This window comes from Schistocerca piceifrons, chromosome 1 (assembly GCF_021461385.2).
Source record: "Schistocerca piceifrons isolate TAMUIC-IGC-003096 chromosome 1, iqSchPice1.1, whole genome shotgun sequence".
Lineage (NCBI taxonomy): Eukaryota > Metazoa > Arthropoda > Insecta > Orthoptera > Acrididae > Schistocerca > Schistocerca piceifrons.
The window spans coordinates 1,239,345,569-1,239,363,754 of NC_060138.1; the positions used below are offsets into that span (position 1 = coordinate 1,239,345,569).

The window sequence follows — 18,186 nt, forward strand, 5'->3', positions numbered from 1 at the left end:
GTGTTTTGCTCTTTGTAACTACTATACAATTCCAAGTAGTAAAGCTTCTTCAAAGACATCAAACCAGATTCTGTAACTGAGTCTGTTCTAACTGGATTGTCACCCACTCATCACCAAAATAATGTATTTAGTTAGCCCATCATATGACCATAATTCCCTTTACCAATAGTTCTCCCATAATTCATATCAACATTTGCTGACAAAAAACTGCAAGTAATTTTACATCACAGATCTCGCCACTTATAGTTAAGTGTTTGAGTATTACTTGGCAAAGCGAATAAGAGACCAGACAGTAGCATGAACGAACTTGGGGACATAATTAGGTAGAAAAGAATGAAGGAAGAAAAGAAGGTTAGGGTTTGGTGTCCCATCGACATTGAAGTAGTTACAGATGGATCACAAGCTCCTACTCTTTCAAGGATGGTGAAGGAAGCTGCCCGTGCACTTCCAAAGGAACCACCCTGGCGTTAGCCTGAAACGATTTTCGAAAATCATGGAAAATCTAAAATTAGGATGGATGAATTTGAACCATTGTCTCCCAAATGTGTTTATGCCAACCATGGTGCCTCCCTCCTTGCTCGGTCCAGCTAGGTACATCGAAGCCCCATTGTACCGTGAATATTAGGAATCTGGTAAAACATCAAATCTCTGACATCAATGGGGCTGGAAAATGATCCTGCAAGAATGGGACCAATGATGACTGACGAGAATCGTTCAGTGTGACAGAAGTGCAACCTTTCTGCAAATTGCTGCATATTTCAATGATAGGCCATCAACCAGTGTTAGGGTGCGAACTATTCAACAAAAAATCATCGATACGGGCTTTTGGAGCCAGAGGCCCTCTCATGTACCACTGATGACTGCACAACACAAAGCTTTACACCTCGCCTAGGCCCGTCAACACAGACATTGGACTATCATTCCATCTCCAAGTGAGTGAAGGTCTTATTTGCACCCACAAATCCACACTGGGGACCAGCAATACGAATGGATGGAGAGTAATCACTCTTCTGGCCAAACAGTCGGCCAGTTCATTCCCTAGGTTACCCACATGATTTGGGCCAGAGAAGGACAACTGAGCAATCAGTATAATTAAGTTCAGGAAGAAGGTTATCAGTAGTAGAGACGGCAGGATGATAAGAGTACCACCGGTCAATAACCGGAAGCATTGAGTCATTAAGTATTAAAATGGGATCAAGAGAGGCCCATTTAATAAAGTGTAGAGCTTTGTTAACAGCTATCAGCTCTTCTGGCAATGAATGGTATTCCCAATCAGCAGAGATTGTAAAAGCATATCTAAGTTTTAGAGTCATCAGCGTAAAAGATGGTAGCACCTTGAAACTCCTGAAGAACTGAATGTAACAAAGCTCGGTCATGGAGCAAAAAAAAATCGGTCCCAATTTGTGGCTTGCGCAGCAACCATGGGGGACTAAACAAGAAAATTCAGGCAGTATATCCAGGGAGGAGAAAGCAGAGAGCATGGCAGAGGGCTATCAGGTGCATTTCAGCTGGTAATCACACAGAGAGTGCGCTTCATACCTCTTGTATGCAAAAAAAAATGGGATACATTGGATGATCAGGGAACTGTCAACAAGTGATTGCATAGGAGACCTAGAGTTAGTATTGTCAGAGCTGAAGAGATACTGTCTATGGGACTAGTGAGGAAGGCGCTAGTGGCCAGACGAACTACACAATTATGGGCTGGGTCTAGCAATTTCAAAGCTGAAGGCACTCCCAGTCATACACCTGACAACCATAGTCCAGTCAAGATGAGACCAGGGGCTTGTAAAGATGGATATGAGTAGCATGATCCACACTCCAAGAGGTGTGGGCAAGGATTCAGAGTTTCTGAATGCAACTAGCACTTAGTTGACAAATATGAGGCAGCCAAATTAGCTTTTTATCAAAATGAAGGCCCAGAAATGGGACTGTGGAACAACTTTCACGTGCTGGGTACCTTGGTAGAGTTCTGGATCAGGATGCACTGTGGTACATTTTTGTAGGAGAAAACTGGAAACCATGGGAAAGAGTCCATGCAGAGGCACATTGGATCACACTTTAGAGCTGGCATTCAGATGAGGCTACTGAATGGGAGCTGTTCCAAATGCAAAAGTCACTGACAAGTGGCCTGATGGAAGTAAATAGTCCACTGACAGTGATGAGGAAGAGTATGACACTCAGGACAGAGCCCTGTGGGGTGCCGCTCCCTTTGACCCAAGAACAGCTGTGTCAAGTACCAACTAGAATCCAGAACAACTGATGGGATAAAAACTGACGAATAAAAATCTTTGGGGGGCCTAGAAACCCCAGTCATGAAGGGTAAGGAAAATATGATGGTGCCAAGTGATACCGAATGCCTTATGTAGGTCAAAAAATATTGCAATGGGATTTTGCCATTTCCAACCGGCCTAGATGGTAGGTTATGGATCATCCCTCAAAGACATCACACTCATAGGGGGACAAAAGGCTCTGAGACTGAGAAATCAGCATAATCTGCAGGCAACCGTCATTTCAAGTAGCTTGCAGAGCTCATTGGTAAGGTTCATCAGTTGGAAGCTGTTGGGAAACAATAGGTTTTTGCCTGGTTTAAGGACTGGGACTACTATATACTGTCTCGTCATTTCAAAGGGAAGACACCCTGAAGTCAAGCAGAATGGAAGGACCTGAGTATCACTCATCCAGGTGTTGATCATCTGATCATGAATTGAATCAAGTTTTGGGGCTGTACCATCAGGCAGGGCAAGAGACTGAAGGAGTTCCCAGTAAGGGAAAGGTTTACTGTATGATTCAGCTTTGTGGGGCTGAAACATAGGGGGACATCTTCAAGTTGACATTTCTGCAGTAGCAAGGCAGCCAGATAAGAAGAGGATGCTGCTGCTGTCACAAAGTGGATTTGAAGGTGTTCAGCAAGAGTCGATGCATTGGTACAAGACCATCCAGAAGGGCATGACCAGGAACAGTTATTGATCATTGGTAGCCCGGAAGACTGTGGAGCTTGGCCCACATCTGGGATGACGAGGCATACATTCCCAGGGAGGAAAAGTAGTGCTCCCAGCATTCTTTCTTACTGTGTTCAATAAGACAGCAAACCTTACCATGAAGCTGCTTAAAAACGACCCAGGTACGCAACTGATCTGCCTGAAGGTATGTAAACACTGGAAATGGTAATCACTGATGTTGTTTGCACTTGCTCCACTATTGTTACCAAAGTGGTATGAAGGTGAATGCATCCTGCAATGATACCTAACAGTTAGTGCTGAGTTGTTGCTCATCTAAACAGCAATCCATACAAGCAAACCAGTTGCGTCTTTACCTGTGGTTACTCATACTTTAGGTATTCAGGATATGCATGGCTCTGCTTAAAAAGAATAGCTCAAAGTAGTCACAGAGTTGAGCCACGCACATCTGCTTTCATGCCCCACATCTGCTTTCATGCCCCACAGCTAATTCACTGCAAATAACAATCTGTAGTTGTGATCTTGCAGCCAAATAGTCTATGCAATGGCTAGAATTGTGAATTAATAAAATATTCAGAAACATAAAACAAAAGATAAACGAGTAATTTTATGAAAAGGATTCTATTCTAAAGTCTGTAACTGAAGTAGGTGACAGAGAATTATGCGGAATAAAGTTTATCCATGAAAGGACATCGCAACTAAACGGAAAGTGGTCCTACGATAATGCAGACAGAAAGCCTCTTCTTACAATGAGAGCCTTAGCCTCTTCTTACAATGAGAGCCTTATGAGAATGGTAGCAGAATCCCATAACTAAATTGTTACCAAAGATACTTGAACACAAAACATGAAACATTCACTAGCTCAAAACAGTTCAGAATTCAACATGATGATTCATAAATTAACACACGCAATATGAAGAACAGTAAACCATACTCTGTCCTCAGTTCCATAACAGAAGCGGAAATAGGTTAGAGTCCTGTTCTGGAGCACATTCAGACCCTTTGAAATATTAAGTCTCTCCATAAGTTAAAGTATGGTACCACCGGTTCACTGTCCAGAATCAAACTTCTCCATGATCGAATGCTACTCATTACCACAAGCAGGGCTGCCTACTTCCAGAATTAATGTAAAACTGTCCAGATTCCCTCCCTTGAGCTCTTCAGTCGAGAAGTCTCCGTGTCTCCACTTGAATCCTGTAGTGTTCTGCTACTACCTGCTTTTCCATTAGCTGAAGGCCATTCCTACCAAATATGCATCACCCTTAAGGTCTCCAGACATGAACTGATTCAACTTGCTTACTTTCCCCACACTAAACTAATATATTACAATAATATTTCAATAAAAGAAATATTGTAAACATCTGGCCACATTCAGACCATGTACAGTAATTACAAATAAAGGTTTGTTCGTAAATAAATATGCTAGTATTTTTGCACAAGAGCACTCACGATAAATGACAATAGATTGTCCTTGTATATTGTTTAAATAATTATGTAGGCCTGCTTGAAAGAAGCATCTTTTGGTTCTCTGTTCAGCAGTGGTATCTGCTAACACATGCTACTGACCACTTTTAAATTAGCACATTTTTTAAAGCACTTTCAGTCAACATTTAAATAAAGTTATTGGCAAAATAGTAAACTGTTCGTTAAATAAACTCACAAATATGACAAAATATAACAAAATAAAAGGTATTCATGCTGTATTCATTTGCTGTGTAACTTTGGCGGGTACAATGTTCTGACAAAGAACAGACATATTTCTTCAAGAAACAATTTGGATACGAACACTTGGCTTTCAGAGATGACGGCTACAGTGCAATGCTATCATTTGAGATATAGTTTGTTGAAATCACATGAAGCGATTAAAAGTTGTTAATTCAGAGGCGCATTGTAAAAATGTTTATTCACAGTGAAATATTAACTTCTGCAGTTCTAAAGGCACTGAAATTATTTTTGTATCACTGGTTGCACCTCATCTTCCAGGGATTGCTGATGTATTCAGCTTTGCATTAGTATTTGATTGTAAATTATACACTCTCAGAGAGCTATGAGAAACCATCTTACAGTTCATCTCATAGCCCGCCATCACTGGGAGCATAGCCGACCCCCCTAAGCGATCAATGTCATCCAAATTCCACATACCAGGATTTTCCCCTTTTCCAGTGAAGCCTTTGAGCCTGCACCTGGGCTCACCAGCAATAGTGACTGCCTCTGGACCAGATGCAGTGCTTTGACAGCCTGGGGCTGTCCACCAGTGTTCAGCCATTCACGCAAATTCACCTCTTACCAATCCTGGGTGGCCAAGTAGCTCACCTAAATATGCATGGCCGAGTAGCTCACTTAAATATGCATAACATGACAGTTCATTGACCACATCTAAGCAAACCAATGTACAAATCTCTCCTGATGCCCCTCTCAGTGCCAGCATAGTTCCAACACATGCATGATAACCAAGGAGCATTGAAGGATAGCCGTAAGTGAAATGCGTTTCTTGCAGAGCAATGCAAACTGTAGAAGAGAATGAAATAAGGTGGTGGAGTTCCAGCAGGTGATGGTAATATCCATTTCAGCATCATGAAGAGGATAGGTTGCTACTCACCACACAGCGGAGCTGAATGAGTCGCAGACAGGCACGACAAAAAGACTGCTTTGGCCAAAAGGCCTTCTGAGCTAAACAACACACACACACACACACACACACACACACACACACACTAGCTGCCGAGGCCAGACTGCAAGCAACTGTGCATGATGGGAGAATTATGGAATAAACTCGCAAGTACGATAAAATATAACAAAATAAAAGGTATTCATGCTGTCTCGATGTTGAGGGTGAGGAGGAGGCTGGGGCAGGTAGGGGAGGGGAGGAAGGGCAGGGTATGGGTGGGGGAAGATAAAGTGCTTTGTGGGAGCACACATGGACGAGGTGGAGAGAGGGCAGGGCAGCTAGGTGCAGTTGGGAAGTTAGACGGAGGGGGAGGGAGAGGGGAGTGGGTGGGGGGAGGGGGAGACATAGCAGAAAAGGAGAGAAGCAAGAAGAATCTTGTGGATTAGAAGGCTGTGTAGTGCTGGAGTAGGAACAGGGAAGGGGATAGCTGGGAAGGACACTGATTAATGGAGGTTCTGGCCAGGATAGTTATGGGAATGCAGGATATATTGCTGGAAGAGTTCCCAACTGCACAATTCAGAAATTGGTAGGAAGGATCCAAATAGCACAAGCACAGCAACTGGGTGGTCCAGCTGTTTCTGGCCACTGTTTGTCAGTGGCCATTCATGTGAACAGATAGCTTGTTGGCTGTCATGTCCATGTAGAACGAGCACAGTGGCTGCAGCTTAGCTTGTATATCACAAGTGGTTTCACAGGTAGCCCTGTCTTTGATGAGATAAGTGATTCTTGTGACTGGACTGGAGTAGGTGGTGGTGAGATGGACAGACAAGCTGTCTGTCCGCATGAATGGCCAACGTCAAACTGTGCCCAAGAAACAGCTTGACCACCCAGTTACTGAGCATGTTGCCCAACACAACATTCTTCATTTTAATGACGGCTTCACAGCATGTGCCATCTGGATCCTTCCTACCAAGACCAGCTTTTCTAAATTGCACAAGCGGGAATGCTTCTTGCAATATATCCTGCATTCCTCCGGGCTTCAACCTTCATTAGACATTGTCCTTCACCCCCCTATCCCCTTCCCTGTTCCCACTCCAGTACTATACAGCCTTCCTATTCCACAAGTGCATCCACTTTTTACTTCTCTCCTTTTCCACTCTACCCCCCCCCCCCCCCCCATTTTTCGTCTAACCACCCAACTGCACCTAGCTGTCCCACCAATCTATCTCGTACCTGAATGCCCCCACAAACAGCACTTTAACCTCCTCCTCCTCCTCCTCCTCCCCCCCACCCTTGCCTTCTCCTTACCCCACCACCCAGACTGCTTCTGGCATCATGCACAGTTGCTTGCAGTCTGGTATTGGCAGCCAGAGACAGTGGACATGTGTGTGTGTGTGTGTGTGTGTGTGTGTGTGTGTGCATTGTCCCTTTCAGAAGGGCTGAAAGCTATTATTGTGACAGTCTGCAACTGAGTATCTCTGCTATATGGTTAGTAGTAGTCTATCCTTCTCATTATATTGCCATTATTCCATACTGCAATTTCCAATGTTTAATATCCATTACACTTAATGATGATGTTGTGTGTGTCCAGGTCAGATGTGAAGGGACCAGGATGACTGGTCAAGTCCTGGATCACTGCTTGTCATCGATGGTGGTGAAACAGTATCAGTGAGCATTGGTTCAGACTACAATCGTGTGGAGGGATTTGGTGCCTCCAAGGTAAGTAGAGTAGCCTTGCCCCATTTTTTTTTTCTTTCTTCGTCTTCTTCTCCTCCCTCCTCCTCCTCCTTTTGTGGCCATTATTCTTGCATTGACCTATATGTAGCAAGCGTGGGGATGGATGAAGAGCAGACAACTCTGGGACTCACAGGTCATGGTTCCTTCTGCCAATAGCTGCCATCGGTCTATGATCTGTGGGTTTCCTGTGAGAGAGGCATCGAGACAGAGCACTGTCTCAGGTAGATGACGGAGGAGAAACCTGCTCCTCCGGCCGAGTGTGGGAAATGGTTCCCAAAGGAGGTGTCGCAGGAAACACAGGAGAGGGGGGCAGTGGGAGAACCGGTTTCCAAAAAATTGAGGTATACGAGGAAAAGGGTGAGGGTGACATATATGATGATTTGCCAAAGTCTTTATTTGCATTATCAGTCACATGATACGTTCGATACGCTATGACGTCCCGATCGACGAAGCTCTCCAATCCTGATACATTTGGTACGCCTGTACCTCCTCGTACGAATGCAACTGTTAACCAGCCATTACCATGGGAGAAGGTATCATTCAGATCAATACTAAAGTTTAATCTGCAACCACAGAATACTGCGGGTCCATCCAGTAGAGAGTGCGCAGCGACAGACTTGATAGTATTCTTGTTCTTGTCGGCAGCCGATGTTGTCATTTCTACGTCTTCAATTGTTTTATATATTGTCTGTCTTGCACGACGATGGTTTCTTCTGTAAGGCATCTTGGCAGCGTTCAATGCAGTTGCCTGTGCAGCAGCAGCAGCGCGAATGATCCGCTGCGCGGGCAGCGCTCGCTTTTATAGACACGCTGCTGGCGTGCTGCCAAGATTGCGTAGCACCGCCTTATCGGCGGGGTCAAAGGTCAAGCGCTCAGAGAGCTGACGTAACATGCTGTTGCATACTCTATGTCGACAGATTCTAGATGTACGCTCCCCAGTTCTCAGCTACGCTACAGATCACTTTATTTGTGAAAATACATCGTACAATCTCCTACAAATTTAACATATTCACAGGTACCTTTACCTTTGATCCAAATAAATACAGTTTCATTAACAGATATTTTACGTCTACTACGTGTATACAAGGAAAAGGGTGAGGGTGACATATATGATGATTTGCCAAAGTCTTTATTTGCATTTTCAGTCACATGATACGTTCGATAGGCTATGACGTCCCGATCGACGAAGCTCTCCAATCCTGATACATTTGGTACGCCTGTACCTCCTCGTACGATTGCAACTGTTAACCAGCCATTACCATGGGAGAAGGTATCATTCAGATCAATACTAAAGTTTAATCTGCAACCACAGAATACTGCGGGTCCATCCAGTAGAGAGTGCGCGGCGACAGACTTGATAGTATTCTTTTTATTGTCGGCAGCCGATGTTGTCATTTCTACGTCTTCAATTGTTTTATATATTGTCTGTCTTGCACGACGACGGTATCTTCTGTAAGGCATCTTGGCAGCGTTCAATGCAGTTGCCTGTGCAGCAGCAGCAGCAGCGCGAATGATCCGCTGCGCGGGCAGCGCTCGCTTTTATAGACGCGCGATAGCGCGTCAGCAGATAAGGGACTTAGAATTTCACAGTGCCAGCCGCGCGTTATCCCCGACGGGCGCACTAGCCTTACTAGGTGCGCCCGCCGGCTGTTTGTCGGTCACTGGCGCGCTGCCAAGATTGCGTAGCACCGCCTTATCGGCGGGGTCAAAAGTCACACCGTCAGGTGGCTTGCGGAGTATGGATGTAGATGTAGATGTAGATAGATGGCTGTGGCTTTTTGCATAACCGGATATCACATCAACAGGATGTAGCCGTTCATATTTTTTAGTTGCTTCAGTATACAGCAGACAATTAACAGATTTATGTTCCTGGATTTTTTTTTCCCTATCTTTATGACTGGGCAATCGGTGAACTTGGAAAAATGAAGGTCAATCTCAGAAGTTGACCGCAAATTACTTCAACCAAAGGTGGTGAATGAAAGAAAATTCCTGGAGACTTTTTTGGATGTGTTGAAGAAAATGTACACTTAATTGCTCAAGATTAGCCTGTAGCCAACAAACAGTTAATTTTCTGAACTCGAAAGCATCATTCCACAGTCAATTGTAATAACTGTGAATGGAACTGAATGAAGAGTATGGAGGCTCTATATATTACTGCAGAGAATGTTGGTCAAGTCATGGGGGCACCTGGAATGATTTTTTGATTTAAAATGTACTGTTGTTGGATTACTGTGGCCTCGAAGGAATCACAAGAATATCTTTCTGAATAATTTTTGGACACTGCCAATCTTCCATCTGTTTTCAAGACTGTTTGCCATTTCAGTTGAAAGCCCCCTAGGTAAGAATGAATAGAACTGACTGATCTGCAATGTAATTCCTGTTTAAAAGGCAAATTCATTTACATTAAAACAGTCCAGGTGATGTATGTTTCATTGCTTGGGAAGACCACACATTTCCATAATGAGGTTGCAAACATGTCAAAATATTTCTGCCAACATGTGTGTGAAATGCTTTTTTCAATTTTGAAACTAAATAAGTCCTGATTAAATGGCAACCTGAGTGCAAAATATCTGTGAAATTATCTGTGTCTGTCCTTATGCTGACAGTTTGCACCAAATAAAAATTATATTTTGTCTTCAGTGCACCAAAAGTAAATAAATAACACTGAAAATTTGTTTTGTTTGTGATTTATGATGTTCTGAACCATGAAATCAAGCCATACACAATGTGAAATGTGACTGTATTGCCACCAAAATCCTCCTCAGGTTCAGACAATGTGGTGGGGCGGTGGGGAAGTGTACAGCCAAGCAACAGAGCTATGGCACGTGACCAACAGCACTGCTTGCATGCTGAATTCTTGACCATCTCTGCTTTTAGAATGGCCTCAGTCTGTGGACCAGTTGGTAACACAGGGTGTAAAGCCTAAAGTTAGTATGATGAGGGACTTAGGTTAGATGCTACTATTAAATGAATTTTGTTTTTCCATCTCTCTATTTTATTTTTGTTCTACTTTCACCTTTGATAAGAGCTGATACACAGTCATTGCATTTTGTTAAAAAATAGATGAAAAAAGATAAATGACACCTAATTTCACATTTAACATGCTGTAGGTGCACACACTCACTATGTTAAGATACATAATTTTTAGAGTGATAGTCATCATACAAGCATTGATAACAAACCATTCTTACACATACATTATACGAAGGACACCTTGCCCCAGCGGTGTTTCATTTTAAATAAATTTAATGGGTAACTTGGATCATTAACATTCTTCATTATTGGTATTTCATACATTAATTTTGCAGCCATAAACCAGCATCTAACTTAAATTCAGATGTCTTTTCCTTTATTTTCGGTCATACATACCAATACATTTTAACACAACAAAAAAGTTAGCTTTTTACTACCATCAAACTAAGACCTACTTTGTGCCAACCAAACAATATACACAGTCAGCTGTTTCTAAATGCACCATTTTAATGGATTGCAGATAAGTTGATCTCATTCAGTAAGAAGTCCCACCAGATTGAATGGCTCTATTGTGAGATAGCGGGTACTTTAAACAACATCGCCATTAATTATTTCTCCAGTCCCCATCTACTACTTGCGCCCTCCACATCTTGGAAAAAGTATCCTGTCTATGAAATTTGTTTGTGCCAGAATATATGACTTATCTCGTATGAACTAAATGGCATAGTTTCTACATCTGCATCTACATCTACATGTACATCGATACTCTGCAAACCACATTTAAGTGCCTGGCAGAGGGTTCATCGAACCACCGTCATAATTCTCTATTATTCCAATCTCGTGTAGCGCGCGGAAAGAGTGAACACCTATATCTTTCCGTACGAGCTCTGATTTCCCTTATTTTATCGTGGTGATCGTTCCTCCCTACGTAGGTCGGTGTCAACAAAATATTTTCGCATTCAGAGGAGAAAGTTGGTGACTAGAATTTTGTGAGAAAATTCCGCTGCAACAAAAAATGCCTTTATTTTAATGATGTCCACCCCAAATCCTGTATCATTTCAGTGACACTCCCTCCCATATTTCGAGATAATACAAACCGTGCTGCCTTTCTTTGAACTTTTTCGATGTACTCCGTCAGTCCTATCTGGTAAGATGACCATCTACTTTAAATTTTTATAAATAATATGAGGTATAAGAATCAAAGTGACCAGGAGTTTACTTACAGAAAACATGCATTTGTATCTATTATTCTGGAAATACCATATATCCTAGAAAAGTGATGGAGTCCACAGGGCACTGACAAATGGAAGTGCTGATGTACGTATAATTACTGCACTATGATGGGCAGAGACTGCAGAAGAATGCAATATTTCAGTAGGATGTCATGAAATCCTGACACAGTATCTTGTAATGCATCATGGTGCCGCCATGTTCATCCCATGGCTCATGAATCAAGACTAGAAAGACCTTCACCTTTCAATCTGTGAATGGCTTTTGGATCACGCAAACGAGAATGAGATGTTCCTTAAGAGAAACATAACTGATGATGAGACGTGGGTCTACAGTTATTATGTTGAGACCCAGGTTCAATCTTCACAATAGATTAGGAAAAGTTCCCCAAGGAGGGGGCGGGGGGTCGGGGGGGGCGGGGGGGGGGGGGGGGGGGGGAATATCTCATCAGAACAGGTCAAGGATCAAAGCCACGCTAATAGTTTTCTTTGACTTTAAAGGATTAATTCATCATGAATTTGTACCACAGGAACTAACTGTTAATCAATATGGCGAGGCAATTCAAGGCTCTTGCATCACAATACCTACCCGCACATCCATTCCCGACGGTGTATGACTTTTGCACAAAAAAACAAAAGCAATGTGCTGCCTCATCCTCTGTACACCCCAGATTTGGCCCCTGCAGAGGTATTTTTTTATTTCCAAATTTAAAAACCCTATTGAAAGGATGAAGATAATTTTTTGAACAGAACTCGTAAACAAGACAAAATTTTGCGAGCTTTTGGGCAGACGCACACACACACACACACACACACACACACACACACACACACACACACACACACAAAACCTGTACGGCTACATTGTGTTGGCTAAATTCCCAAATGAGAAATGAGTTAGTGAATTAACTGAAATTTCCTTAAAAATGAATGGTGCTTTGGAGGTAGTCAAAGGAGGTTCAAAAGCATATGTTGTTTGTAGTGCTGAAATTAAGAGCTTTACTGAGGATGACTGGTTAGGGTGAAATATGGGTGGTTACATTAAATTGCCTTGAATGAAGTGAGGTGCAATAATAGTTTTGCAATACCTTTAACAGGCTAGTAACTGATGCATTTCATATATTGTACAGCCTAAGGCTATGGTTATGTTGGTACATGAGATATTAGCTGCAGTTTCGCACTAGAAACATGTCTGCCTCCTAACTTTCATTGACTACTGTAGTGATGTAGAATTTGGGCTGTAACACCATGGATTTTTCCACAACCGCAATATATGTTTAAGTACAATAAAAAATACTCATCTCTGAAATGTGCTTGTTAATTGTTTTTACTGAACTAACAATTTCTTTGTTGTATGTGGACTGCAGAGATCAGGTACGAGCTAACAGTTGTTCATATCGCACAGAATGTTCATGGCACCAGATAAAGTCTTTAACTGGTCAACTCCCATCTACTGCAAGGAGAAGCCCAAGACTATGCAATATCTTCTGCAATAACTACTAATAATAATGAAAAAAATGAATCTGTAAAATTTCAATGTTGATTTAATGCTGTAATTAGTTACCTTCTGGTCACCATACAGAAAACCACGTTTGTTGTAACTGGATTAAAGCTTTTAATACATTAGAATGTTTTGTACTCTGTGAAGAAAATAAGTCAACCTGAAGTTTTTGTGCATGTGTGAATATGTGAAAATAGATAGCACTGAAAAACTTTTATTTTCATTTTTGCCATCAGGATTATTAAATATGATGACTGCTGAATTCAAAACTAAAAAGGATTAATATAATATGTTTGTTCACACGGCTATCTTCAGTAGCAGCTTTTAAAATCAGTTACTATTGGTTTTTCCATCTTAAACTTACCGCAATTTAATTAAAGAGGGAGGGAGGGACGAGGGGCAGCGAGGGGGGATGGCGAGGGGCGGCGAGGGGGGGGCGGTGAGAGGGGGCGGCGAGGGGGGGCGGCGAGGGGGGCGGCGAGGGGGGCGGCGAGGGGGGGCGGCGAGGGGGGGCGGCGAGGGGGGTGCGAGGGGGGCGGCGAGGGGGGCGGCGAGGGGGGGCGGCGAGGGGGGGGCGGCGAGGGGGTCGGCGAGAGGGGGCAGCGAGGGGGGCGAGGGGCAGCGAGGGGGGCGAGGGGCAGCGAGGGGCAGCGAGGGAGGGGCGAGGGGCAGCGAGGGAGGGGCGAGGGGCAGCGAGGGGGGCGAGGGGCAGCGAGGGGGGCGAGGGGCAGCGAGGGGGGCGAGGGGCAGCGAGGGAGGGGCGAGGGGCAGCGAGGGAGGGGCGAGGGGCAGCGAGGGAGGGGCGAGGGGCAGCGAGGGAGGGGCGAGGGGCAGCGAGGGAGGGGCGAGGGGCAGCGAGGGAGGGGCGAGGGGCAGCGAGGGAGGGGCGAGGGGCAGCGAGGGAGGGGCGAGGGGCAGCGAGGGAGGGGCGAGGGGCAGCGAGGGAGGGGCGAGGGGCAGCGAGGGAGGGGCGAGGGGCAGCGAGGGAGGGGCGAGGGGCAGCGAGGGAGGGGCGAGGGGCAGCGAGGGAGGGGCGAGGGGCAGCGAAGGGGGCGAGGGGCAGCAAGGGGCAGCGAAAGAGGGGCGAGGGGCAGCGAGGGAGGGGACAGGGGGCGAGGGGCAGCGAGGGAGGGGTGAGGGGGGCGAGGGGCAGCGAGGGAGGGGCGAGGGGGGCGAGGGGCAGCGAGGGAGGGGCGAGGGGCAGCGAGGGAGGGGCGAGGGGCAGCGAGGGAGGGGCGAGGGGCAGCGAGGGGGGAGGGGCAGCGAGGGGGGAGGGGCAGCGAGGGGGAGGGGCAGAGAGGGGGGAGGGGCAGCGAGGGGGGGAGGGGCAGCGAGGGGGGAGGGGCAGCGAGGGGGGAGGGGCAGCGAGGGGGGAGGGGCAGCGAGGGGGGAGGGGGAGCGAGGGGGGGCGAGGGGCAGCGAGGGGGGGCGAGGGGCAGCGAGGGGGGCGAGGGGCAGCGAGGGGGGCGAGGGGCAGCGAGGGGGGCGAGGGGCAGCGAGGGGGGCGAGGGGCAGCGAGGGGGGCGAGGGGCAGCGAGGGGGGCGAGGGGCAGCGAGGGGGGCGAGGGGCAGAGAGGGGGGCGAGGGGCAGAGAGGGGGGCGAGGGGCAGAGAGGGGGGGCGAGGGGCAGAGAGGGGGGCGAGGGGCAGAGAGGGGGGCGAAGGGCAGAGAGGGGGGGCGAGGGGCAGAGAGGGGGGGCGAGGGGCAGAGAGGGGGGGCGAGGGGCAGAGAGGGGGGGCGAGGGGCAGAGAGGGGGGGCGAGGGGCAGAGAGGGGGGGCGAGGGGCAGAGAGGGGGGGCGAGGGGCAGAGAGGGGGGGCGAGGGGCAGAGAGGGGGGGCGAGGGGGGGGCAGGGGCAGAGAGGGGGGGCGAGGGGCAGAGAGGGGGGGCGAGGGGCAGAGAGGGGGGGCGAGGGGCAGAGAGGGGGGGCGAGGGGCAGAGAGGGGGGGCGAGGGGCAGAGAGGGGCGGCGAGGGGCAGAGAGGGGGGGCGAGGGGCAGAGAGGGGGGGCGAGGGGCAGAGAAGGAGAGAGAAAAGGGGGGTAACTACAAGATGGGGAGGAGTACAGGGTGAATGTGTGTGGTGTGGTGTGTGGGTGTGTGTGTGAGAGAGAGTGAGTGAGTGAGTGAGTGAGTGAGTGAGTGAGTGAGAGAGAGTTAGTGTAAATTGGAGAACATGTCTTGTATGTTCGGCAGAGATGTGAAAGGAGACTGGGGACTGGGATGGGGTGGGGGGGGGGGATGATTGCGGTTCCCCCACCCCTTCTTCTTCTTTTATTTTTGCGAGGGTGTATAGATAATGATTATACGAAAGAAACTGGGAGGAGATGCTAGTAATAAAGGGATCCTGTGGTTATACGTGTGTATTTATGTTATATTAAGTGGTCAGTCAGTTTAAAGATTGTGTCAGTTGTCAGGTTGTTTTGATCATTTACGAGTTGTTTCTTTAATGTTACAGTTTTTTGAATGTTGTAGTTTTCTTGTAATGGGAGATGTTTTTTGTTTTTGTTTATCCTTATGATTTCCATGTCTGTGTCTCTGGTGGTAATTTTATGTTGGTTTTGGTGTAAATGTTCTGCAAAAGTTGAATGATTTATTCTATACTTCCATGGTCTTACATGTTCTCCGTGTCTGGTGTCAAATGTCCTCTTGGTGTAACCTATGTATCTTTCATCACAGTTATTGCATTTCAGTTGATATATTCCTGACTTCTGAAATAGATAAATCTCCCCATTTTTTGGGAAGTATTTTTGAATTGAGATGTTGGTTTGCTGAGCTATTTTTATGTCTTGTTTTTGAAAATATTGGATATTCTGTGTGTGTATTTGTGATTGTATGTCATTGTGTATGATCTTTTGTTTTCTGTTTCTTTCTCACTTTGTGTTGTTCCTGTTTTCCTATATTTTGTGTGTTTGTTTGTATGGGATGCTGTTCTTGTGTTTCTGACAGCAGAGTGTTTGTTATTTTCTGTTTCTTGATTTTACTGTTGAGCTTTGTTACCAAGTTTTCTTTGTATGCATAGTTTGTGGCTATTTGTATTATGGTGTTCATTTATTTTTTGTAATTGTCTGTATGTAATGGTACTGTGTTTAGTCTGTGGAGCAGATATCCAAGTGCTCCTTGCTTTTGAGAACTGTTCTGTTGTGATGTCTCACGTATAACAGTGTCTATTGCTGCCAGTTTTCAATACATGTCAAATGTGTGTTGGTTGTTTTGAATCTTTATGATGATGTCCAAGAAATTTAACTGCCTATTTTTCTCTTTTTCTATTGAAAAAATGTATCTTATCATGACCAGAGTTTAGGTCTGTGTGTAACTGGTCATCTATCAGGCACAAGATGTCATCCATATATCCAATCTTTCTGACTGTCTTAGGTTTTTGATTAGCTTCTAACTGTGAGTTTCTTCATTTTTTTTCTATCACTCCATAGGTACAAATAATCCAACAGATTTTGTGCACTGTTATGCTACTGGGGGATGAGGTATGTATCTATTGTTCTTCATCAGAAATGAAAAGTAATCAATGCAATGTCATCAAGTTGTTAGCTCAGTAACAAAATGCTGCTAGGATACTCATAGTAAGTATTTTCTGAGTGCAAGAGAAATTCTTCTTATTCATTACTGCAACTGGGTTGTGGTGATGGTTTGTGTCGAGTGCAGTGTGTGGGTGGGGCGAGGTGGGGGGGGGGGGGGAGGAGGGGTGGAAATGGTGACTGACAGCTGGGACTGAGAAACAGCAAGTGCACAGAATGGGAATATGGCACTGGTGAGCTCTCTCTGACAATAATAGGGTGAGTAAAACTGTGCACACAATGGCATAAAAGAGTAGGCTGGAAGAAGATATAATTTATCTACTACAGCTCTCAATAACACAGAAGTTTCCTTCCTATCCAAGAACTCGTTTTCAGTCACACAACCAAATTCAGTCACACTGGACTCCTAAATAACTTACCCTCTATTTGGTGATCTCTATGGTGGAAACACTTTTTTGCCACCAAGCCCAACCAAACCAAAACTAAGTTCATACTTCTGTCTCCTGACAAATAACCCCCCTCCCAATTACCTTCTATGACTTTCTTATCATTCGTCATCTGGACAGGGCAAAGACACATTACCCTCTTTCCTCCACAGCCTCAACATCCACTCTCGCATCCACTACACAAGTCGTCCTCAGCCCTGCATAACACTTTCTTGAACATTGACCTCCACCTCTCGAATGGTTCATTGTCTACTAGCACATCTCATACTTATTTTTGCCCTGTCCTCAAACTATAGACTTCACTCATTTCATTCTCAAACTTTCCTCCCCACATCCTCTCTCTTCCTCTGCTCTATCTCCTACTCATAAGTCACCGCTTCGCATCCTTAAGCTCTCTTCAAAGCCCCCTTGCCTGCGCCACAGTAAGCTCACTAGTGCCACAGTCCCATTTTTGCATTCACTGTTCCTCCCTCCAAACTATGAGTCACCCATCCGTTCAAACATCCCATTATGCCCCCTTTCCCCACTCTGCCTGATACAATACTCAACACTGTTGAGCTGCAGTGCCAGTCAATATAGTTGGCTGGAACACTATAGCTCGGTAGATGTATGTGTGTGTTTGTGAACTCTGTACTAGTTAGTTCCGAAGCAAGACATCATCCAAACACTTAGCAATGTTTACAGTCTGGTTGGTACAGACAAGAATTGAGAAGAAGCTTTCACAGGGTGTATACATGGACAATAAAAAATTTTCTGTATTTTTCCCAGAATTCCCAATTAAGAATACACTTCTTTCTGAGTGAAAGTACACTTTATCCCACATCAAAATAAATTATACCCCAAAAAATACACTTTTCCTGTGTTAAGTGACAATACACTTTCCCTCAGAGCTGTAACACTTATCAATACTCTGAATTATACAGCTTTTATACATCAGTGTAGAAATTACAGCATATTTTCATATTACGAAAGTATAAATGTGAATTCCACCAAATACAGCATGCTAGCTTCCAAAGCACTGAAATACAGATTTTGATGCGATTTTTGTCAACCAGGCATAGCTTATGTTACTTGATCTCACCAGCCAATGACAGCAGATATTCAGATCATAGGACATGTAATATAGTCTGCCACTAGCAACTTGACTATTAAGTAGACCGAACACACATGTAGGAAAAGTCAATGGTTTATATTAACATGGATAC

General features: G+C 45.3%; 1 protein-coding gene across 2 annotated transcripts in view; it reads right to left on the bottom strand.

The window, feature by feature from the left end:
- Positions 1 to 18,186, bottom strand: part of LOC124803121 — a 109,448-nt gene that overhangs the window by 36,827 nt on the left and 54,435 nt on the right. The gene's annotated exons all lie outside the window — the stretch shown is intronic.